Here is a 25,798-nt window from a genome sequence, read left to right as displayed (position 1 = left end):
GCTCAGTCTGGTTAAATGAAAAAGAAAGAAAAGAGAAAGCACACGTTTCTGATATGTTTAATTTCACAATGCTTGTGAGTATACAATATTTTTTGTTGTTCCATTGTTTGTGCAGATATAGAGATTGTCTTGCTGACTCTAGAACACGCAATGTATAATTGTCCATATGAGAAGCAATCTGTGTCTAGATCTAAACCGCACAATTCTAAAGATTGGCCCTGAGCTTTGTTGATGGTGATTGCAAACACCAATCGAATTGGGAACTCCAATCTCTTAAATTGAAATGGCAAATCCGTTGGAATCATAGGAATGCGAGGAATGAGGACATCTTCACCTTTGAAAGGTCCTGTCAAGATTGTTGCTTCTACGGCATTGCTCATTAACTTTTTTACTGCCAGCCATGTGCCATTGCAAAGCTTTGCCTGATTGATATTTTGCAACATGATAATTGGCATGTTGATGTTCAATCGGCATGTACGTGCAGTGGCATCCTTGGCAGATTGAGTGAATTCAAAAATTCTGTTGGATAATTAACTGCTTCATCTGCTTCCACAACAGTGTTGACGGACTTGTATTTGACTGCCTCACTTTGAATGTTAGACTGAATAATATTGTTAAGTTCATAAACGTCTTTGTTCTTGGCCTCAAGAAGAGCTCATTCACTCAGCCAATCATGATTCTTATAATTTGTTTGAATATTGGGAAATACTTTTTCAATCAATTCTTCTTTTGACGTCACTAAATTGCAGAAGTTATGAGGCAGTGAAATTCGTCCTGAGGTCAGATCAACTGGCACCTTTCTGTTCCCAATTTCCAGCAATTGATGTGAGAATATCTCAGCTGATCAATCATTTTGCAGCTGGACATGCATATTTGTAGTTAATTTTAACATCTTTACATGTCGCCACAAAGTAGTGTATTTCAAGCAAGCATTTATTTCATCCGCTGGTGTCGATCGAGGAATTACAGGTAATGTTTGCCTGAAATCTCCTGCAAGCAATATTAATGTGGTCCCAACTGGTCTGATGTTTTCATGCAAATCTTGCAATGATCAATCAAGAGCCTTGAGCAATTTTTTTGTGCGCCATTGGGCATTCATCCTAAACAATAAGTTTGCATTTCTGCAATACTTTTTCCATGCTGGATACTTTGGAAATGTTGCACATGGGAGTTTCAATAATTGCATGTTCACTGGCAATTTCAAAGTGGAATGAGCAGTTCTTTGACCTAGTAGCAATGTCTCAGCTATTCTGGATGACACAAGAACTAAGGCTATGTCATTTTGGGATTGAATTGCTGCCAGAATCAATCTAATTAGGAATGTTTTACCAGTTTCTCCTGGCGCATCTAAAATTTCTCCAACCCCATTATTAACAGTTTGCATTATTTGATTGTAAATGCCTTTTTGCTCAAGTGTTAGTTTAGGAATATTTGATTGCAGATACAACAAAAGATCACCCGTATTGTAATTTTGTTCACGATGCAATTCTACATCGAACGAAGCAGCAGCAGATGGACGTGGTGATGGCATTCCCAGTTGATTGAGAACTTTGTTCGCGATTTCTAAGCACAAATCTTCAACCGTTATCAATGCTTCCTTGTAGATTTCTGCTGTTAAATCCATGTTCATATTTGAATTTTCCTTGCGTATTGATGGAAAATATTTTCAGCCATGTGCGATTTATATTTCTCTCATAACATTGAAATGGAATCGTAAAATATTTAGTATAAAGTGTGTTGCTTTTACGTCCAACAGATGGCGCTGTTTTTTTTTTAAAAAAAGCATGTTTTTGCCTGTCACAGGTGTGACATCTATATACTAGTAAGTATATAAAAACATAAAAACACATGCATATTTGAAGGCAACGTTGTGTCAAAATTTCAAAGCAATCGGTGAAGAACTTTCGAAGATTTAAGATTTTAAATGAACAAACATTTACATTTTTATTTATATAGATAATGACCTTAACTAAAAGATGAATACCAAACCTGATTACTTTATTTTCACATATTTACAATTAGCTTTATGATTAGTTATGTAAGACAGAAAACTGCAAAAATAATAATCACAGTTAATGTTTGTTATACTATATAGTTTAGAGAACTAACTAGTTCCCTTGATATAGAATGTATTGATTACAGTTTATAGATTCTTTCACTTTTTTTCACTTCACATTTTACCATGAAAAATTTCTAAAACTATAAAAGGTTCTTAAATATGATCAAATATAAATGTAAATACAAATGAGAAGAATAGTTATATAATGATTTATTTAAGTTATCACCTATAATTTTGCTTCTTAGGTTGCTTCCAATTTTTTATTAACATCAAAATTGCATTTTATTGGCATGATACTAATTAACATAATTATACAGGTTTCAGATGCCCCATTCTACAACACATCTCTGTACACCATATTGAGTGTTTGCCAGCCCCCCAAGTCAAGTTTTTGTCCGTCACCATTTATTCCACCTATGTGCTCCTCCACTTTCCCCAAACCCAGGCAATTGCCACACTGTTGTCCATATCCAAGAGTTCTTTTATTTTTTGTCTTTTGATTGATATGTATTGATGTTGAAAAATTTTTGATACTTATTGTCTAATTGCCCTTCATAAAGTTAATTGCAATTTTTATGTCCAGCCCTGGTATATGAGAATATTTGCTTTGCCAAACACCAACTCTTGAGACATTTGACATAATCTATGCTACTTTGATTTCAGGAACTAATATTTTACTGTTTCAACTTGTATTTTTGAAATTATTGACTTACAGATTATTTTTGTAACTGCCTATTTAAGCCCTTAGACTATTTTATATCCTATCTTCACTGAACATTTCTTATGCAGCATTCTTTAAAACACTTTATATACATTATCTTCTTTGATTCTGACAACCACCCTCATTGGGAGGTACTGTAAACTCCTATTTTACAAATCAAAAATTGCCATTTAACCATGTAATTGGTCCAAAATTATAGAAAAAAAGCAGTAAGAATATAGAACCACTATGCTTCTGGTAAAAACAAATAAATTGTACAGGATAAAATGAGATGACAAAGTTGACTTTATTTACAATTTGGAGTAAGTCTCTCACCAAAGGTAACCTCCTACCATCCCCCAGAAACTATCAGGTAGGAGTGCTACCTGCCTTGGTGATTACATTTCAAGGGCATAGTTCTCAGAAACTTGAAAAAGACAGTTCTGGCTTGTACCACAGGACAGGGACTTTGGGTAGAGAAAGGATTTGCAATTATATTACCCTTTAAATTAACTTGCTCTAAGAAAAGGAAAGTTAGTAGCCTCGAGTCAGGAAAAAGCCTACCTAATGGTTAGTAACACTGAGAACTTTAAGGCCTTGTAAGTCATTCACAATAACCTTTGATTGTCAAAGATGTAAACTGTGCTATAGTCACAACTATGGCAAATAATTTCCAACAATTATATTTTACTTTATAATTTAGTAAATAACAACACTAGCCATCTGTGTTTGTTATAGAAAAATGAGAAACAATTGAGTAGAGGCAAACCTTTAATTAGACTAGTTATTTATATGCTATGCAAATGAATTTTTTTCCTATGGTGCTTTTAAGTCTATAAATGTTTAGTTTATGTTTTTGTAATTAACAATGTATTTTAAACATTGTTCTTTGTAAATAAGAGCACTCTACGATATCATTCTAAATTTCTATGTGACACCTTGTCAGTGTTTTATAATTAAAGCAGACATCTACTTTTTCCTGTAAAGTGTTTTAAACCCAATATTAAAAATGTATACATACCATATACTGTTTGAGAAAAAATGTTTATTTTTGCATAACAATAGTAGCATATTGTTATTATTTTATAGTACACAATATATTTTCTAAGTATTTTGCTTTTAAACTTTTCAAGAGTCCTAAGAATAAGGTACTATGTTTATTTCTGTATTTCCTATAAGAGCTTTTCCCTTTATTTCCAGAAATGTGATAAAGAATAGTTGTTAGTACTAACTCATTCATGTACTCAATCAACATCTACTCAATGTTCTCCCGTAACATAGTAAGATGCTAGAAGGGCCATTATTAAATCTATATTTCGGTTTTATGGTTATTTGAGTTGGTATTTGTTTAGTTTTTTCTTTTTTCAGAGTAGGTCACAGTTATTAGATGATAGATTTCTATTCAGTTAGATAAGATTTTAAAAAAGACTTCCGGTTTTAAAACATCCCATTATAGAAGTGTGTGTGTGTGTGTGTGTGTGTGTGTGTGTGTGTGTGTGTGTATGCTTTAGGAGTATAGGTGTTATAAACCATAGTAAAATAAGTAAGAGGATATTTATATATTATCTAACAAAAACTGTAAATTGAGAAATATTTTTTAGTTCAAACTTTAGATTTTAAGTTGATATTCAAAGAGGATAACTAAAATTATGTTTACTTATATAAAATTATTTGGTAATGTCAGCAATGTAAAATTGCATTTACATAATTGTGTTGATAAATTACTGACACAACTGAATGGAATTCAATAACAACTTCTTTCACTGATTGAAACAATCACAATCCAGAAGAGGTTGAAATACAGCATCTACATTGTTAGAAAGATTTAAGGGACATATAATTAACACTGAGGAATTATCTACTTTTGTCAAATAGACTACACTATTGAGTAATTAATGGAAAATTTTATATTTTTAACAGGGACATGAAGATATTAAAATAGATTGAAGTCAAACAACTTTTAAAAGAAGCATCACATGTTTCAATAACTTTGGTGTCCAACGTGGGGATTTGGGGTACAAGCAGAGGTTATGGGAACTCGCAAACACTCTAATATTGTAGAATAATTAAAAGACAAAATGTACTATGCTTTGTATTCATTAGTGGAATAATAAATAGAAAAAAGCAGAGTTCAATGCCCTGTATATAGATTGCCTTATATATATAAGTTGAGTTGTCCACTTAGAATGGTCAGTATTTTCTGTCCAAATTTAGTCCATCTTTATTTTCTAACAAAGCTAGATTCAAAACAGTCTTGTCCATTTAGAATTATTTTATGTATATATTTTTTATTTTTTGTTGAATTTATTGGGGTGACATTGGTTAGTAAAATTATATAGGTTTTGGGTGTTCAATTCTAGAACACAACATCTGTGTATTGTAATGTGTGTTCATCACCCAAAGTCAAGTCTCATCTGCTCACCATTTATCCATCACTTACCCTCTTCTACCTCCTCTGACTTTTCTTTCCCTCCAGTAATCACCAAACTGATGTCTGTGTCTAGGAGATTTTATTTTTTGCTTTCTCTCTTCATTTTTTTTTTACCCAATCCCCCAACTTACCTTCCCCCTAACAACTGTCAGTTTGTTTTCTGAACCTATGAGTCTGTTTCTATTTTGTTTGTGGCTTATTTTGTTCATTAGATTCCACATATAAATAAAATCATATATTATTTGTCTCCTCTGACTGGCTTTCTTCACTTCTCATAATACTCTCCAGGTCCATTCGTGCTGCCCCCAAAAGTAAGCTTTCCTTCTTTTGTTCATTCGAGTAGTTTTCCATTGTGTAAACAGAAGTGTTGTTTTTTTGTTTGTTTGTTTGTTTTTTATCAGCTCATCTACTGATTGGCTTTTGGGCGGCTTCCAAATCTTAGCTATTGTAAATATTTTTGCAGTGACCAAAGGGATGCATATATTCTTTCAAATCATCGTTTTGGTTCCTTCAGTCATATTAGCAGAAGTGAAATAGAGGGTCATAAGGCAGTTTAATTTTTAATTTTTGAAAAAACTTCATGCTGTTTTCCACAGTAACAGCATCAATCTGCATTCTCACCAACAGCGTACCAGGTTTCCCTTTTCGCCATATACTTAATAATACTTGTTTGTTAGTTGATTGATGATAACTATTCTGACAGGTGAGATGTGGTATTTCATTGTGATTTTAACTTGCATTTCTCTGATGATTAGTGACATTGAGTATTTTTTTATGTCTATTGGCAGTTGGTCATTGAAGAAGTGTCTATAAAGGTATAAAGGTCCTTATTTATATTTTAATAGAATTTTTTAGGTGTTGAGGTTTTTTTGTTTGTTTGTTTGTTTGTTTTTCAGAAGTGAGAAGCAGCAGGGGGTACGGGTGGGGGGCAGACAGACAGACTCCCCCATGCACCTGACCAGGATCCACTTGGCATGCCCACCAGGGGGCGATGCTTGGCACATCTGGGGAGTTGCTCCACTACAATCTGAGCCATTCTAGCGCCTGAGGTGGAAGCCATGGAGCCATCCTCAGTGCCTGGGTCAATTTTGCTCCAATGGAGCCTTGGCTGTGGGAGGGGAAGAGAGAGACAGAGAGAAAGGAGAGGAGGAGGGTGGAAAAGCAGATGGGCGCTTCTCCTGTGTGCCCTGGCCGGGAATTGAACCCAAGACTTCCACACGCTGGGCCGACACTCTACTGCTGAGCCAACTGGCCACAGCCTGGTGTTGAGTTTTATAAGTTCTTTGTAAGTTTTGGAAATTAACCCCTTATCAAATATAACATTGGCAAATGTTTTCTCATTCAATTGGATGTATTTTCATTTTGTTGATGGATATCTTTCCTGTGAAAAAAACTTTTAAATTGATGTAGTCCCATTCTTTATGTATTTATTTATATTGTTTTCCTTGCCCAAGGAGATATATTAGAAAAAAAATATTGCTACTAAAAATGTCTGAGATCTTATTATGTTTTCTTCTAGATTTTTTATAGTTAAGAGTCTTACATTTAAGTCTTTACTTCATTTTGAGGTAATTCTTGTATATGGTATAAAAAGGTCATCTACTTTCATTTTTGCCTGTATCTGTCCAATATTACCAACATCATTGAATGAATTGATTGTCTTTATCCCATTGTATGTTCTTGCCTCCTTTGTCCACATTAATGGGCCATAAATGTGTGGCTTTGTTTCTGAGCTACATATACTGTTCCATTAATTTATATGCCTGTTTTTATGCCAGTACCATGCTGTTTTGGTTACTATGGTTGTGTGTGTATAGTTTAATATCACATAGCATGATTCTTCTTACTTTGTTTTACTTTACTGAGATTATTTGGGGTCTTTGTGGTTTCTTATAAACTTTTGAAATATTTGTTTTAGTTCAGTGAAAAATGCCATTGGTATATAGATAGGAACTGAATTGAATTTATAGATTATTTTGGTTACTATGTACATTTTAATAATGTGAATGTTTTCCTATCTATGAGCTTTGTATATACTTCCACTTATTTGTATTTTCTTCAATTTCTTTATTCATTGTCTTATAGTTTTCTAACTACAGCCCCTTTATATCTTTAAATTTATTTCTATGTATTTTATTTATTGATGTTATTGTAAATATGATTGTTTTCTTAGTTTTCTTTTCTAATAGTTCATTATTGGTGCATAAATATGCTGATGATTCCTGGTTATTTATTTTACATCCTGCTACTTTACTGAATTTATCTGTTCTGGTAGTTTTTCAGTGAAATCTTTAGAGTTCCCTATACAGTATCATATCATCTGCAAAGAATGTCAGTCCTACTTATTTTCCAGTTTGGATGCCTTTTATTTATTCCTCTTATCTAATTGCTATGACTAGGACTTCCAATATTTATATTGAATAAGAATGGTAAAAGTAAACATACCTGATCTTAGAGAAAAATAGATTTGCCAATTAAGTTTGATGATGGTAATAGATTTGTCATATATGGTCTTTATTATGTTGAAAATGTTCCTTCTCTTTCTGCTTTCTAAAAAGATTTTATCATAAATGGGTGCTTGATTTTATCAAATGTTTTTTTTGCTCTATCAATATGATCATGTGATTTTGATCCTTCATCTTATTTTTGTGGTGTATCACATTTATTGATTTGTGGGTATAGTACCAATCTTGCATTCCCAGAATAAATTTCATTCAATCATGGTGTATGATCTTTTTAATGTATTGCTGATCCAGTTTGCTGGTATTTTGTTGATTATTTTAACATCTATGTTCATCAAGGATACTGGCCTATAATTCTCTTTCTTTGTGGTGTCTTTTTCTGTTTTAGGAATTAGGATGATGCTGACCTCATAAAATGAACTTGCAAGTCTTTCATCCTTTTGAATTTTTTGGAATAGTTTAAGAAAGACAGCTATTCTTTAAATATTTGGTAAAATTCAACTGTGATACCATCTGGTCCAGGACTTTTATTTGTTGGGAATTTTTAATTACTGCTTTAATTTCTCTAGTTGTAATCTGTCTGTTCAGATTCTTTGATTTTTCCTGGTTCCTCTTTATAAGATTGTATGTTTCTAGGAATTTATCTATTTTGCCCAGATTGTTCAATTTGTTTGACATTTGTTGTTTGTGATATTTTCTTACAATCCTTTGTATTTCTGTGGAGTCAGTTCTTCCCTGATTTCATTTCTAATTTTATTTATTTGTATCTTCTCTCTTTTTTTTTCATGATGCGTCTGGTTAATGGTACCAATCTAATTTATCTTTTTAAAGAACTAGCTCTTGGTTTCATTGATCTTTGTATTTTTTTAAGCTCTTTATTTCTGCTCTGATCTTCACTATTTCTTTCCTTTTACATACTTTGGATTTTGTTTCTTATTCCTTTTCAATTTCCTTTAAGTGTAGAGTTAGATAGTTTATTTGAGTTTTTTTTTTCTTGTTTTTTTCGATAGACCTGTAATGCTATAAATTTCCTTCTTAGAACTGCTGTTGTTTTGCCATAAATTTAGGGTTGTTGTGTTGTCATTTTCATTTGTGTCAAGGTATTTTTTTATTTCTTTCTTGATTTCATTTTTAATCTATTTATCGTTTAGTAGCATGTTACTTAGCCTACATGTCTTTGTATATTTTTTAGGTTTTTTAAATTATTTATTTCTATTTTGATACCGTTATGATCAGAGAAGATGACTGATGTGATTTCATTCTTTATATATTTGTTGAGACTTGTTTTGTGTCCTAGCATGTGGTCTATCCTAGAAAATATTCCAGGTGCAGTTGCAAAGAATGTATGTTCTTCTTCTTTAGAGTGAAATGCTCTAAAGATATCAATTAAATTAATATGTTCAAGTGTGTCATTTAAGGCCACTGTTTACTTGTTGATTTTCTGTCTGGAAGATCTATCCATTGATGTAAATAGGGTGTTAAAACACTCTAATGTTAATGCATTACTGTCAATTTTTCCCTTTAAGTCCATTAAGATTTGCTTATTTATTTAGGTGTTCCCATGTTAGGTGCATGAATATTACAAGGGTTTTTATCTCTTGTTAAATTTATCCTTTTAGCATTATATAGTACTGTATTCTTCTTTGTCTATTGTTATGGCATTTATTTTGAAGTATATTTTGTCTAATATAAGTATTGCTTCCCAGCTTTTTATTCATTTTAATTTGCATAAAATATATTTTTCCATCCTTTTAGTTTTAGTCTCTGTGTGTATCTTTTATTCTGAGATAGATCTCTTGTAGATAAAATATAAATACATCTTGTTTTCTTATTCATTCACTTACCCTATGTTTTTTATTGTAACATTTAAGCCATTGACATATAAAGTGGTTACTGATAGCCACATATTTATTGCCATTTTATTCTTTTAACTATGCACCTCTCGTTTTTATTTTTCTTCTTCTTCAAACAGGCCCTTTAACATTTCTTGCAATACTGTTTTGGTGGTTTTAAAGTTCTTTAGACTGTTTTATTTTATTTTATTTTATTTTATTTTAATGAACACCTTGCTGAGTAAAGCTGTCTTAGTAGTAGGTCACTTTGAATATTTTACGCCAATCCCTTCTGGCCTGAAATGCTTCTGTTGAGAAATCAACTGACAGTCTTATGTGAGCTTCCTTGTAGGTAACTAACTGTTCTTCTCTTGTTTCTTTTAAGATTTTTGAGTTGTCTTTAAACTTTGCCATTTTTACTGTGATGTGTCTTGGTGTGGGACTTTTTAAATTTATCTTGTTTGGGACTTCCTGAACTTGTGTTTCTTTTTCTTTCACTAGGTTAGAAAAGATTTCAATCATTATTTTTTAAAGTAGGTTCTCTGTCCCTTGCTTTTTCTTTTTTTTTTTCTGGTACCCATATGATGCAGATGTTGTTATACATAATATTGTCCCAAAGGTCCATTAAAATACCCTTTATTTTTAAATTATTTTTTCTTTTTGCTGCTCTGATTGAATATTTTCTGCTAACTTGTCTTCCAAATCACTGATTCAATCTTGTTTCATCCAGCCTACTATTTTTTCATTTCAGTGTATTCTTCATTTCAGATACTGTATTCCTCATTTCTGACAGACTCTTTTTTATGATGTCTATGTCCATTTTTATGCTTGTTATCTCCTGTTGAAGTTCTCACTGAGTTCCTTAAGTATCTTATAACCAATTCTTAACTCTATATCTGATAAATTGCTTGCCTCAATTTTATTTTCGTCTCTTTTTCTGGAGATTTCTCCTGCTCTTTCATTTGAGGTATGTGTCTTTGTCTCCTCCCTTTGGCTGGCTCTTTGTGGTTTAGATTTTCTATGACTACCAGTCTTGGGAGGGTAGCCTTATGTAGTAGATGTTCTGTGGGGCCTTTCAGCACAGTCACCTTGATCACCTGAACTGGGTGCTCCAGAAATGTCTCGTGGGTGGGCCTTCTTGTTATAACTGTGTTTTGATTTCTATTAGCCCATTCTTGCATGGGGCCAACCCTCGGGCTGACTGATTGTAAGTATTGACCTGTACTTACTGTGTATGAGCTGCTCTGCAGTTACTGACTACACAAAGCAAAATTTGCCTCAGCAGGGTCTGGTGCCAGCCATGTTCTCCCTTTGGATGTGCCATTTGTAAAACTAATTATATCCTGCTTTGATGTTGTCTTAAGCTCACTTCTGAATGTGTTGTTTCTTGGGCCTGTTGGGTAGGGCTGTGGTGCAGGCCAATGCCAGATACTGCCTGTGACTAGTTATGCACAACCTATTTGGAGCTATGAAGTGATCTACAACCTGTGCTGCCTCTGCTGAGCCTTGGTGTGCATAGGAAGAATGAAGCTGTGCACCAAGACTGGCTTTTACCAGCACCAAGCCTGAGGGCAATTCAGAAAATTCCCAAGGCACTCTGGGATCCACCATTACTTGCTTGCATCTGCTGGTGCTAGATAAGATCAGTCACTCAAAGAGCCTCTGGCTGTACTCAAATTGCATGAGGTAGGCTCACAGTGAGTCACCAGGTAGGGGCTAGTGGTGTTCATTAGACTGATACAGGTTCAAATGTGGTGCCAATTACTGGGACTGAGGCCACTCAGCAAATACCCCAGGGTGTTCCAAGTCTTGCTACCACCCCCTGGGTACCTGCAGATCTTTGTGGTAGGTTTGGGTTTTGGGAATTCATCAAGGTAAGGCAAATAGAGTTTATAAGTCCCAAACAGACAAAGATTTTGCCACATGGTCTGCACTGATCAGGCATCCAAGTGAAAAATGGCTCCCATCCAGAGACACAAAACTTAGCTTGTCCAAAATGCTGCTGGGAAGCTGAACTCAGCAGAGTGGAGATGGTGATGGTGTGGCCACTGGATGCCTAGAGGGTGGGCTAGCAGATCTTCTATGTGGGGGAGATACCAGTCAAGGTCATGAGAAAGTGGGAAAATGTCCCTTAACCCAAAGGCACACTACTCAGTCACTAATACTTCCTGAGTCTGTCCAAATTTCTATAATTCAGCTCAGGAAGCTAACTCCTCTGTGGGCATGAGCTCTTCTGGGTGACAGAGTAGAGTTGTTGCATTTCCCCAGGCTGACGCCATAAGAGACGAGTCCTTCACCAAAGAAAGATGGCATCTGTGGTGTGGGAGTGGGACTAAACACAGGGGTCCTAGTGGCTGTCCCTTCAGCTCTCTCTCCAGAGCCACACACTCTAGTCTCTCCTCCCATCATTCTAGTCCCTTTTGCCTTCCCTCTGCCAGAGCACATGAAGAGTGGCTGCAACCGAGATTCTGTGTATTGATCCTTTATTAGTGTGCCTATGTTTCTAGCAGACTCCCATCTCTCCCTGGCAGAATAGAATCTCTGCTGATTTTATAGCCAGATATTATTATATGGGCACGTCTTCCCAGCTCTGGTGCTCTGGTATGGGGAGCTCAGCATGGGGTTGAGACCCCAGATCCTCAGTGGAACATTTGCTGATGAGATATCCCTCTGGAGTGTTAGCCACCAACATGGGAGTGGGGCCAGCGCTTTTTGTGTCTCCACCCTTCCTTCTAGTCTTGATGTGGCTTCTTCTGTAAATCTTGGGTATAAAACTTCTCTTTATCTAGTCTTCTATTGATTTTTCAGGTATATTTTGCTATATTTTAGTTGTAACTCCAGTTTGGTACTGGGAGGAAGTGATTGTGACATCCACCTACTCTGCTACCACCTTGGATCTCTGGAATTTTTTAAAAGTCAGTGTTCTGAAAAAAAAAAAAAAGTCAGTGTTCTGGCCTATACCTTGAGCTTACAAACAAACTTGTTTCACTTCCTAAGTGCTTCTACATTTGTGCTCACTCTTCCTAGTCACTTTCCATTAGTGGCCCATTATGGCCTTTAAATAAGCACCAAACTTGCTACCACTCATTTAACCAATACATAATACTTACCACCTTTGTTACATGCCATCTACTGTGCTAAACACTTTTTAAGTACTAACCCATGTTATTGTCAAAACAAACTTATAAGGGAGACAAGTAACAGTGCAATCACACACTTTTTAACAATGATCAGTCAAAGAACTTGAAACTTGCCCAGTTTCCCATGGCCAGTAAAAATAATTAAATCACAATTATTCTGACTGCAGAGATTATGCATTTCATCTGGATATTCTGTTTTCTTCCACACCAACACCTTTGAAGTGCTAAAGTAATTCCTCCAGAGCCCCAGATTTCATCTATATCTTTCTTTGAAAGCAGCAGAAATGGGAGAGTTTTAATACATACAAAAATGATATAAAGAGAACTGTTTTTTAGTTTAGTTTAGTTTTGTTTTGTTTTTAATAGAAGGCCCAGGTTTATAAAGTTTATCAAATTTTTACTTTGCACCCTAATTTGTTCATTTAGGGCACTGTTTTGCAGTTACATTTGAAGTCAACTCAAATGTTTTTTTTGTTTGTTTTTGCAAAAAGAAAGTCATACCCTCAAATAAATTTGAGGTATTCTGTGGCAATTTTTGCAAAATTCTACTTAAGAATGAATGAAAACAAAACTTTCAATCCACTGTTTAAGGTCATACTGAAAATGAAAACATGTGAATTGCATAAAAGATTTAAATCTTTCAAATATATATCACAATCTTCCTTTCAGAATTAGTTTATTGTACTTCAGCATGACCAGGCAGTGGAGCAGTGGATAGAGTTTTGGAATGGGACACAAAAGACCCAGCTTCGAATTCCCAAGGTCTTCGGCTTGAGCGCAGCTCATGCGGCTTGAGCACAGGGTCACTGGCTTGACTGTGGGATCATAGACATGACCCCGTGGCCACTGGCTTGAGCCCAAGGTTGCTGGCTTGAGCCCAAGGTTGCTGGCTTGAGCAAGGAACCACTGGCTGAGCTGGAGCCCCTTGGTCAAGGCACATATGAGAAAACAACCAATGAACAACTAAGGTGCCTCAACAAAGAATTGATGCTTCTCATCTCTTTCCCTTCCTGCCTGTCTGTCCCTCTTTCTGTCCCTGTCTCTCTTGCTGAAAAGAAAAAAAAATTAGTTTTTTTTTGCTTCAAATGACAGGCTAACCACAAACCATTTAAATATATATATATATATTTATATATATATATATATATGATATATATATATATACACACACACATACAGTATACACATATTATATATATATCATATAGTCATGATTATTATAGCTATTGCTGCAATGCTTACTGTTATTAAAAAAATAATTAATAATGATGGTCTGGTACAGACAAGCATCAAAATATTAGTTGCAGTTGTCTGATCTTCTTTTCTGTGGAAACTGCTGGGCTCTTAGATCGAGGGAAGCCTTTGCTGCCAAATCAGACAATAGTCTTGTGACAGATGTTCTATGTTCAATTGAAAGAGCACAGATGAAAATAACAGTCTCTCCATGCTTGTGAGACCACAGTTGGAAATGAACAGTTGTCCTTTTTCCAGACAACTGCTATCAAACTCATGGAACCTTGAAATAATTTGCAGCCTGCCTTGCACTAGAATGAGGCCACAGAGTCCTGTGGCTGGAAAGCCCCATACTCCTGAAGCCCATGGTGGGCTATTTTCCTTTTTTGAAAATTCTGCTGTTAGAACCAATGATTGTACAACCAGTCATAAAATCTACCTCAGTGATATAGCTCATTTTCTATTTTAAAGTATCTTTCTTTTTAGTTAGGTTAGTAATATATTTTCTTTATGGATAAATATTAAAATAGATAATGGCAAGTGTAAGGCCAGCAGCCATAGCCACCATCGCAGCCACCTAGCAGTGCAGGTTTGCATTTGATTCGGATATATGGTAATGAAACAATGGAGCCAAGAACTGGTGGGCCATTACCTTTAATCCTAGCTTGAACCTGGCGAGCAAGAAATACACACAGTGGGAAAACACTTCCCTTTCCATTCAGGGTTCCTAAAGCCACTGACTTATCCGAGTATTCCTAGAATTAAAGGTTTTTACCTCACCAGCCTTATTCACCTCTGTTCCCCATCCCCTTCTCTCTGCACAAACTGGCTTCTACTTCAGCGCTCCGCCATCTTGGCTGCTTCTCCTCTCCAATGCTAATTTCAGGAACTGAGAGAGAAAACCCCTGGTCTGTCTCATTTTTATAGTGTAGAAATCAAAACCTTTAAACCAATATACAAACAAGGAAGTGTCTGATACAAAGCCACTTATCTGAGGCATAATGGAATTACCTCATAAGAGTGCACTACCCCACATCATGTAACAGTCAAGGGTGTGGGGAAAAGTTTAGTTTTGAAAAGATCTTAGTATTAAAAGGACAGAAAAGGCTTAGTCTTAAAACTAAGCTTTAGGCTATAATGACTTCGCTAGCTTACAGCCTGTCTCCCACACCTAATGCAAACTATAAGCGAGCAAACATATATATCATATTTGCAAACTTATATGACCCACAGCAAGATTGAAGCCATTAATAATTTTGTTTAATAGAGCTAAATTTCTAATATTATGTTATTTATCTTCCCCATATCCTCACAAATGCATACACACACACACCGAAACAAAATCACATGCACAAGTTTTAGGTAAACAAAAATATAAACTTAACATACAATTTTATAACATCCCTGTTGGGCAGATAAAATATATTATGCTCACTTTGTAAAAGATAATGCTGCCCATGTGGAGGCCATTGCCCAGGTGATATTAATGTGTGTTGGGGGCAGGCAGGAGCGTTGTAGCCTGGGGCTTGGTTTTGGGATTAAGCCTTTCCCACCCTTTTTGATGTGGGGTGGTACAATCCAATCATGCCTCAGAGAAGTGACTTTGTATTATAGACTTCCCTATTTTGTATATTGGATTAAAGGTTTGGATTTCTACACTATAAAATAGGGGCAGAACAGGAGCTTGCCCTCTTGGTTCCTGGGATGATTATCATGAGAGAGCAGAGGGAGCAGAGCAGAGAACAGAAAGAGGCCATGTGGCCAGGAGAAGCAGCCAAGATGGCGGAGTGCTGAGTGAGATGCCAGTTTGTGTAGTGTTTGTATCTGGGATAAGGAAGGAGATGGGGAACTGAGGAGAATAAGGCTGGTGAGCTAGAAACCTTTGATTCTAGGAAACTCGGATAAGTCAGTAGCTTTGTGAGCACTGAATGTGAGTGGGTTTTGGAGCCCAGTGTGTATTTTTACTTGCCCGCCGGGTGCAAGCTAGAATTAAAGACTATGGCCCATTAGTTTTTGGCTCCGCTGTTTCTTTACCGACTGTCCGAATCCAATGCGAACCTGCATGGGCCAGGCGGCTCTGATGGTGGCCCTGGCCTCTGGCTTTACAATCCCCTTTTACTTACTTAATATTACCTAAAAATATTTCTGTAAGGTGTTTTTCCCCACAAGGAAGAAGGAAGGGGCCAAAGCCACAAAGTGTGGAATAATAAAAGGTTTTATTGAGTACAGCACTTTCTGCCCAATGAGGTTCTCTGGTCCTGGGAACAGAGAAGTCTCATAGGGTGACCCGCATGGGGGATATTTAAAGGGTCTCTACGGTGGTCGAGCTAATATGACGTGGTGAAATCTCACTGGCTGATGTACAGTCACTTTTTTCCAAAGGGCTCCTGGGAAGTTTCTTTTGGCGCACATGAATGTGGGCTGTTCCAGCCAAGTTCCCAGGTCTGGTATCTCACATGACCTTACCCACCTCCCTACAGTTTCTATGTCAATGAGGAGAAGAGAAAAACATCCCCTTTTTCTTCTTAATTTTCTTGGAATAAGCAAATGGACATAGCACACGTTAACACTAGAAAGTAACCAAATTTAATTATGTATACAATGTTTCCCTAACAATAAAGAACCCCAGGACAAATCAGGAAGTTGAGGTTTATGTTCCACCTTGACCTACTATGGAAAAAGGGATGGTTGTGGTTTAGACTTAAAAGGGTAGAAAGTCAATTCATATGAAAATGAAAAAGGAGATGTTTGCTAAATAAATGTTTGCTGGGCCATTTTTAGCAATGAGACACAGGGAGGACTTTGATCAAAGTGACCTTGCCAGGTTCCTCTCTATTTATCACTCCTAGTTCATATTAAACTATAGTTTCTATGATAATAGCTTTCTTCCCAGAGCAAGTTCTCTATCTAAACTCTTTGAGGAAGTAACAAGGGAGGCCAAAGTTTCTTCCTGATTCTTGTGCTTTTTAAAAATAACCAGCTTAAAACAATTAGCATTCCAAGAAGACACATTTAGGGAGGCAATTCTGTTCCTCCTCATCTATAATTATCTCTTATTTATTTACTTAAGAAAGAAACCTTTTCTGTAAAAGGCAAGATATATATTTGAGACTTTGCTGACCAAATTGTCTTTATCACAAGTATCCAACTTTGACATTGTAGCTGAAAGCAATCAGTTAAATAACTGGGTGTGGCTGTTACACTAAAACTTTATGTACAAAAGCAGGAAGTGTGCCAGAATTGACCTGTGGGTAATAATTGCCCATCCTTGACCGACACTATTATTTTAATATGGTCCTGAGTTTCTGTGATTTGGGTAGAGTATGGTTTATTTAAGCCTTTTGCTCTCATAGGTATCCCCTGTGCTTTCATACTTCTGTTATTACAGAAACTCCTGCCCCACCAAGGATTCCTTAGCAGGCATTCATTCCTCCCAATTCAGTGACTGGGATTCTGGGAGCTAGCTTTCCTATCAATAAGGTGACCAACTTTTTTACAATGAAAAAGAGGACAAAAATAAATTGAAGAAAACAATATCATGAATAAAAGAAACATTTTATTCATTGCAACAATACAATATAATATGATAAATGTATAATAAAAATATTTGTAATATTTTATATTGTAATTATGCTTACATGCCTATTAATTTTTAATAATAATTGTAAGAAAATAGTACTCATTTAGATTCAAATACATCACATCACATGCAATGGATCAACTCTGCATTGATCCAAAACATACCTTTACAGATTAGTCTTCCAATATCAAAAAGGAAGACATAGAGGAGGAACTTACAAAAGAAGGACTGCCCTCCCTAAAGGAGGACTGTTGGTCACCTTACTATCAATGATTTCCCAGTCTCACTGGACTTCCAGGCCTCCTCCTCAGCCAGAGGGTCCCTGAAGGCTTTGGATTTCTGTTGGGCAAACCAATGTGTTTCAAGTATGAAGCAAGTGAGTTAGGTTTGCTTGCTTATATTTTACATTGGCCTGGGCAGTGCCATGTGTGTGTAGTTTGTAGAAAGCTGCAGGTGTTTGCCTTTGAGGTGACAGATTGCAAACTGTGGATTGCCCTCCTGCTTGGGAGGGGCCATTGTTTGCTATTGTTTGCTGGAGAAGGGGTTTTATTCCCCCAGCCTGTTTTGGTAGGAGAGTCTAGAGAGATGAGAGAGAGAGAGAGAGAGAGAGAGCCAAGGGGCTTGGTAGCCCTGAGATTTCAGCCCAGTGTGTTTTGCTTCGGGAGTTTTGAGGTTGGCGGGTGCAGAGAGAGAGAGGGAAGTTGTCTTCCCTGCCTGCTTGCTCATTTGTGATTACGAGACTTTAAGAAAACAGTATGGGCCCTGGCCGGTTGGCTCAGTGGTAGAGCGTCGGCCTGGCGTGCAGAAGTCCCGGGTTTGATTCCCCACCAGGGCACACAGGAGAGGCGTCCATCTGCTTCTTCACCCCTCCCCCTCTCCTTCCTCTCTGTCTCTCTCTTCCCCTCACGCAGCCAAGGCTCCATTGGAGCAGAGATGGCCCGGGCGCTGGGGAAGGCTCCTTGGCCTCTGCCCCGGGCGCTAGAGTGGCTCTGGTTGCAACAGAGCAATGCCCCAGAGGGGCAGAGCATCGCCCCCTGGTGGGCAGAGCTTCGCCCCCTGGTGGGCTTACCCGGTGGATCCCGGTCAGGTGCATGCGGGAGTCTGTCTGACTATGACTATCTCTCCCTATTTCCAGCTTCAGAAAAATACAAAAAAAAAAAAAAAAAAGAAAACAGTATGGCCTACCATTTTCTGGCTCTACAGTTCTTTTACTGGCTGCCAGAATCCAAAGAGAACCTGCAAGGCCATGGCAGTGGCCACTGACCTTATAATTTCTTTCACAATGTTGTTTCAAGTGTGTCCCATTTCATGAGAGGGATTAATTACAAGACAGCTTTTAATATGTGTGTTGTTTTATTATGGTCATATGGTTCTGCCAGTTTTTTTAGCATTTGGATGGTTCTTTTACATGGCTTGCAAAGTCAATGCAGTTTATTTCTCATGTGCTTACGTTCCCTAAGTCTTAAGGAAGAAAGGAAGCGAACTCAGACATTTGTCATTCCGCACTTCCTGAAAGACCTGTTCATTTGATTCTTTCAGGATATATTGTTATTCTAATGGCATTTAAAGTGCATTCTTTATACTGTATTCCAGCTTCTGTCTTTCTGCATTGGAAATGATGAACAGTCATTTAGAAGTTTTATTTCTGCCTTCTCATTTCTCACAGTATTTTTTTTTGTGAATTTGTCAATGATTAAAAATGTTTAGGATTTGTTTTACTTTCTTTTATGTATACTTTTGTTTGTATTTGTATTATTTATGCCAAGAGATTCTAAGTTTTAGGTTAGATTCTTTTTTCTGGTTTTGTAAACTTATAGTTTTGATTTGTTTTGTTTTTTTAAATAAATGTGCATAGTACAGAGATTTAGGATGTGCTCACCTAACACTCCAAATGCCCCAATACAGCATAATTTCACAGAATACTATAAAATAAAATAATTTTGTTTAAAATTGAATAGGTTTATCTTACATCAACATGCATATATTGCTGTGGTGATTGATGTGTGGATGATGAAAGAAAAGTCAGAAAATGTAATGGCATTCATTTACTTTCTTACATAGTGTGAATTAAGGGACAGTGTCCATGCTAACAGAATAATAAATAGAGTTTTATATGTTATTTAAATTAATATATATAAATAAAAAAATACCTACTTATAAAATTTAAAAGAGAGAAGAGATAAGAGAATATAAACTCAATTCTGTAAAAATGGTTAGTAAGTTGATACTGTTTGATGTTAATAATCAAGAAGTTGGGGTAGTAGTGTATTATTGGAATTTATAGCCATAACCAAGGTAATTATCGAAATTGAATTGAGAAGTGTCATGGCTGCCTCCACAGGCTAACACAAGTTTGTACTCCTATTTCTGAGGGTCTGAATTCCACACCCAGGAACTTAAGGAAAGAAAGTAGTATCTTGATTGTAGAGATGACAGCTTCTTCTGTTACCGGCAATGGTGGCATCTAAGAGTGGTATAGTCTAGAGATAACCTAGGAATTGGCCAACAACATGCAGGAAGCCTACAGTATCCATAAAATCTACAAATATGACAAGAAACAGCAGCAAGAAATCCTGGCAATGAAGCCCTGGACTAAAGATTACCATTACTTGAAGTACTGAAATGCTCAGCATTGGCTCTACTGAAAATGGTGATGTATGTCAGATTGGGAGGCAACTTGGAAGTGATGGCTTGATGCTGGGAAAGATGAATGTTGAAATGATGGTCCTTATGGACAGTTTTGCTTTGCCTGTAGAGCAAATTGAAACTCGAGTCAATACTTGGATTGCGGCATATAAGGGACACCACTGCATATATGGAAAACTCCAAACAGGTTGGCTGCCTGGAAAATGCAGTTGGCTTGTATCATAGCCCCCTGGGCTATGGTTGCCGGGTTTTTAGGGTTGATATTTGTACTCAGATGCTCAATCAGCAGTTCCAGGAGCCATTCCTAGCAGTGGTGATTGACTCAATAGGAACAGTATCTGCCAAGAAAGTGAATCTTGGAACCTTGAAGACATACCCAAAGAGCTACATACATCCTGCTGAAAGACCTTGTGAGTACCAGACTATCCCCCTTAATAAAATAGAAGACTCTGGTGTACACTGAAAACACTATCATGCCTTAGATTTTGTGGAACAAATACTGGGTTCTTCTAACTTTGCTTACTAATTCAGACAATACCACTGGTCAAGTTTTTGATTTGTCTGAAATGTTAGAATAGTCAGAAGCCCAAATGGGAGGAAGGAGTTTCATGTTGGGTTTAGAAACACATAACTACAACCGAAAGTCAGAAAACAAACTTGCCAAAGCAACCTGAGACAGCTATAAAACTACCTTAGTAGCTATCCACAGATTGATGGCTCAGGTTATTAAGGATAAACTGTTTAACCAAATAAACATCTCTTAAATAATCCCTAAGTAGTACTTTTGCCTGAAAGCCACTATGAGAAAGATACTCAAGCAATACTTTGAAACCAGTTACTCAAAATCTGATTAGAAGTATTAGGTGCTCTGAAGTGTCCTGAATATTAACATCCTGTAATAAAAAATCTTTAAAATATTAAAAATAAAAGATTTGAAAGGGTACTCATTGGTGTTATGTAATATAATGTTATAGTAATTAAATATATAGAAATATAGAAAATATATAGAAATAAGTTAGGATATAATATTAAAAGCCATTAAGTCAAGTGAATAAAGCTATGCCCTCTGGGTGGGAACTAATCTAGTGTGTACAGATATGATAGGCAGACTATGCCTTTTGTGCAGGACCAAGTTAGTGTGTGTGAAGTTATATATACAGACAAAAAGTGGTTTGATGTGACAACTCTGTAGATTAACATAAAAAATAAGCTTCTGTAGGAATTCCCTAAAAGTGACTTGATGTGACAATTCCATAGATCAACATAAAAAAGAGCTTCCTGCCAGGAACTTCTAAAAAGTGGCTTGATGTCATAATCCTCTAGATTAACACCTGTTAGAAGGCATATGCTAGAAAAAGGTACTAAAGCTGAGGGACCCCCAGCTACAGTTAGTTGTCCAGACTCCAACGTTGAACATGGAGTGTCTTCACGTCACTCTGACCAAGGACAACTGAGAGGAGCACGCTGGCAGGACCCCATTAAGTGGTACCCAGGCACACCATAAGGATTTGTGAGTAATAAGCTGCCTGTGTGATTCTTGCAACTAACTTGTGTGTTGGTCATGTCTTTCCTCTGGTGGCAATTGGTCTCAGTTCCAATAAGTAGAATTCCTCATAGCTGCCTTAAGAGTAGCCTGGAAGAGGCTGCCAACCTTGCTGTTAAGCAGGAGTGTTCCACTGCACAGGGAAGTGAAATTGGGGATGGCTGATTGACGTAGCGCTCAGGCTCTACTAGGACAACTGGACTGGAGCTAAAAAATAAGACAGAGGCATACTACTGTTTTATACTTTACCATCTGAATCTTTTAAATGTGAATTTGTATTGTATTTTATTAACAATAAAATAAACATATCATTTAACATCAACTATTTTAATTATTCTTTTGAAAAAAAATTTTCTTATACAGAAGCAAATAAAATACCCAAATCACAAGTGTACATGTGTATGTAACAGAAGTGGCATGTGTGTGTATATATAAAACACTGAATTATTAAATTTTATAAACAAGCACAAATCATAAACATCCTATTACACACAAAAAGTCTACTTCAAATTTGTTAATAAATTTTAATAAGTTAAGTCAGGGATACTAGGTGATCAATATAATAAGAAGAAATAATACTGAGAAGGAAAAATGACTAATTCATATCTCAGGGCAAATTTCAAGTTGGTCGCTAACCCACTTATATTTGCTTCTATAAAATTTTAGAACCCATAGTAGACTACCAAAATATATGCAAGTAGATATAGCCTCTATTTTAAAAAAGTATTTGAAAAAAAAGGGTAGTTTTTAATTTTACTTTTTAAATGATTAAGAACATTAAGAATTTCATCAATGTTTCACTGCTTTACATTTACCTTTTTTTGTTTTTTTTATTTTGTCATATTATAACCTAATGGAAGAATTAAAAATAAAAAACTTTTATTTTAATATTGGGGTTACATGTATTGAACTTTTCTCCAAATATAGTTCCTCAACTTGGGAACATAACCTCATCATAGAAAATCACATTATATTTATCCCTAATTGGCCTCAGGTTAACTGCTTTGGGAGGGGAGGAGGAGAGCAATATTAAGGAAGTATCAGCTGCAAAAGCTGAATAGTCATTTGAATAATAGTGATATCATATTTGCATACCATTTTGGGATATATCTTCTCCCAGTGCCGCAGGTGCGAGTTAATGGAACCATCAAGTTTAATGCTTTGCAACTCAAAGGGCGATTGGCAATATCTGAAAGCTATAGTAAACTGCAGTAGACCTATTGCAGAAATGTTGCACACCATCTTGATGTGTGCTCTTGTTTGTGCAGGGATGCAAAAGGGCACAAAATTTAAAGGGACAATTTAAATTATGTTGCTACATACTTTTAAATGCCAGTGTTACCTTCACGAAAAAGGTAAAAAAAACAATAATTAAATAATAGTCTCAAAAAATTAAGTTTTATTTTTTCAACCTGAGTTCATATGGTCTGATGTTCTCAGAGGTTAATGTACATTAATACATTAGTCCCTTTCACATATAAAAACGGCATGATGTTTTAATATGAAGAGTTAATCCATAATAAATAATTGAAAAGACTGGTTAATTTAAACTGTGTAATTCTTGGAATATTATAAAGTGCGATTGTTTTAACAAAATTTAGTGTGCTATCTTAAGAAAACTTGGAAGCAGAAAGACATTCATTTGCATTCTGGCCACACTATACACTACCTATGTGATCTAGGATAAGATAATTAATCACTGTAAGTCTGAACAAAGACAAAGTTTAGCATACGTCCCCTATCCTACCTACCCAGGACCTGGGAGCTTCCTACTTTTCTGAGTTGTTTCCCCCTTTATACTCCCACCGCTGCCATGCACAGTTGCTTTCAACCAAAGGTGAAATTATTGTATATTAGGACAGACTGTATAACCCTAATATAATCTCCACACAAGGTGACCCTGTTTTTTCCCTTCCCAGAATTTCCCTCATTCTACAAACCTACAGAAAGGTGTATGTAGATATTCACTAAAACTGCTGCAGACATCTCAACACTGCTGGAGTCCTTTGTAGCAACTCGCCCTACTGTTGCTGGCACAGGTCATCTCTGCTGCTGAAAGAGTTCATGGAGACTAATACAAATTAGAGTAAGAGTGAACCAATAATTACTGAAAACACCTTCACTTCTTTATAAAGTATTATAAAATGTAATATTGCACAAATTATCAAAGCCATTCTTTTATTAACACAGCTTAATAAAACATAAAAAAGATACTACTAGATACTATTATTTTCTTGTTTCTTTTGATCCTCACAACACCAACAGGTATATTCTAATTTCAGACCCCCTCCCCATCCCCCCCTTTCTTTTCATTTTGCATTGTATTGCAGCTGGCTTAGAAAACACCTTGAGTCCCACTCTCATTGCTTTTGAGAGCCGTTTGCAAAGAAATCAACACCTGAAAAATTAGATTCAGTGATTACAAGTAAACATATGTAGTTAATATAAAACTATTTAAATTTTAAAATAAAGACTAGGTTTATCTACTAGTTTTTGAAGTAAATAAATAGAGCTAAAAACATCTTAGAACACCATGTTGAATCAAAACTGAATAGTATTGTGACATGCTTTTTATTTTTGTATTATATTTATATTTTATTGCTGTAAATTTGGAACTCATTTTTGATCATTTCTGATGGCACTCTTAACTGTCCCGCTGTGAGCCTGCAGTCATGACCAGAAAAGTATGTTGTTATTTCTACCTATTTCTCCATCGCTCCTTTCATGCATGGAAATAAGCCCATTTCTGCTTTGCTCTCTTGTTCTACACAGATGATTTAGAAATGGAGAAACTATGTCAAAATAGTTTTTAAATGATTTCACCTGTTCTCATTTCTCGTGGGTCTTCCACTACTATTATTTTTTTTGAGGTGTTGCTAGGCAATATCGTAACTTTGCTTTATTTCTTATGATTCCTTAGCTTATCCATGTGGCAGATACATTTTGAGTAAAGGTCATGAACACACAATATACCATTTCTACCCTGCGTTTTAATATCTCTATGGCCCAAGAATAACCACATTCAATTTAAAGGGAATAGGATACTATTCATTTTCAGTACTATTAGCAAAAATTTTTTCCTGACAATTTAAACATAGAGAGAAATTTAATTACATGAATGAATAGCTAGCTGCTTCCTGCATCCCTCTTACATCTCATGGGGCAGAATAAAAGTGACTGCAATTATAGTTTAACTCTCAGAGGAACATTAAATGTGGTAGTCTTACCCATACCTTTCTCACTTTTTATAAAGTTGTGTTAATAAAAAGAATGGCTTTGATAATTTGTGCAATAGTACATTTTATAAAAAGAAATTATTATTTAATATAGTCTGTGTCACATAATGACATAAAGAACATCTTTCTGGGACATATACCCATCAAGAGTATAACCTCATGAAATATTATTTTTATTTATTAAACTTTTTATATTTATATTGGTAGTGTCTACTTAAATTATTTCAGCAAGAAGCAATTAATTTCTTTAGATATGGTGTTACATTTTTCAAATTTAATTTATGGTATAAAGTCAAAAATTAGAAATTCTCAGACTTCAATGTTCATAAAATTTGGAAGCATAAAAATGATCCATTTTTAGATCTTTGATCCATTTTGAGTTAATTTTAGTACAGGGGGACAAACTGTAGTCCAGTTTCATTCTTTTGCATGTGGCTTTCCAGTTTTCCAGCACCATTTATTGAAGAGGCTTTCATTGCTCCATTGTGTGTTGTTGGTCCCTTTATCAAAAATTATTTGACTATATATATGTGGTTTTATTTCTGGACTTTCTATTCCGTTCCATTGGTCTGAGTGTCTATTTTTCTACCAATACAATGCTGTTTTGATTGTCATGGTCCTATAATATAGTTTGAAGTCAGGTATTGTAATGCCCCCAGCTTCATTCTTTTTCTTTAGGATTGCCTTGGCTATTCGGGTTTTTTTATAGTTCCATATAAACCTGATGATTTTTTTCTCTATTTCTTTAAAAAATGTCATTGGAAACATAAGACCTGAAACAATTAAGTACATAGAAGAAGACATAGGTATTCAACTCATGGACCTGGGTTTTAAAGAGCATTTTATGAATTTGACTCCAAAGGCAAGAGAAGTGAAGGCAAAAATTAATGAATGGGACTACATCAGACTAAAAAGTTTTTGCTCAGCAAGAGAAAC

General features: G+C 35.8%; 1 protein-coding gene and 1 pseudogene across 2 annotated transcripts in view; both read left to right on the top strand.

Annotated features, from left to right (window-relative positions):
• Positions 1 to 20,912, top strand: part of LOC136397380 (COP9 signalosome complex subunit 5-like) — a 120,944-nt pseudogene extending 100,032 nt beyond the window's left edge.
• The window catches only part of LRRTM4 (leucine rich repeat transmembrane neuronal 4), an 870,522-nt gene that overhangs the window by 230,849 nt on the left and 613,875 nt on the right, over positions 1 to 25,798 (top strand). The window lies entirely within an intron of this gene.

The sequence above is a fragment of the Saccopteryx leptura genome, chromosome 3 (genome assembly GCF_036850995.1).
Source record: "Saccopteryx leptura isolate mSacLep1 chromosome 3, mSacLep1_pri_phased_curated, whole genome shotgun sequence".
NCBI classification, from domain to species: Eukaryota; Metazoa; Chordata; class Mammalia; order Chiroptera; family Emballonuridae; genus Saccopteryx; species Saccopteryx leptura.
Note: the sequence above shows the minus strand (reverse complement) of the source record. Positions and strands in the feature narration are given on the sequence as shown.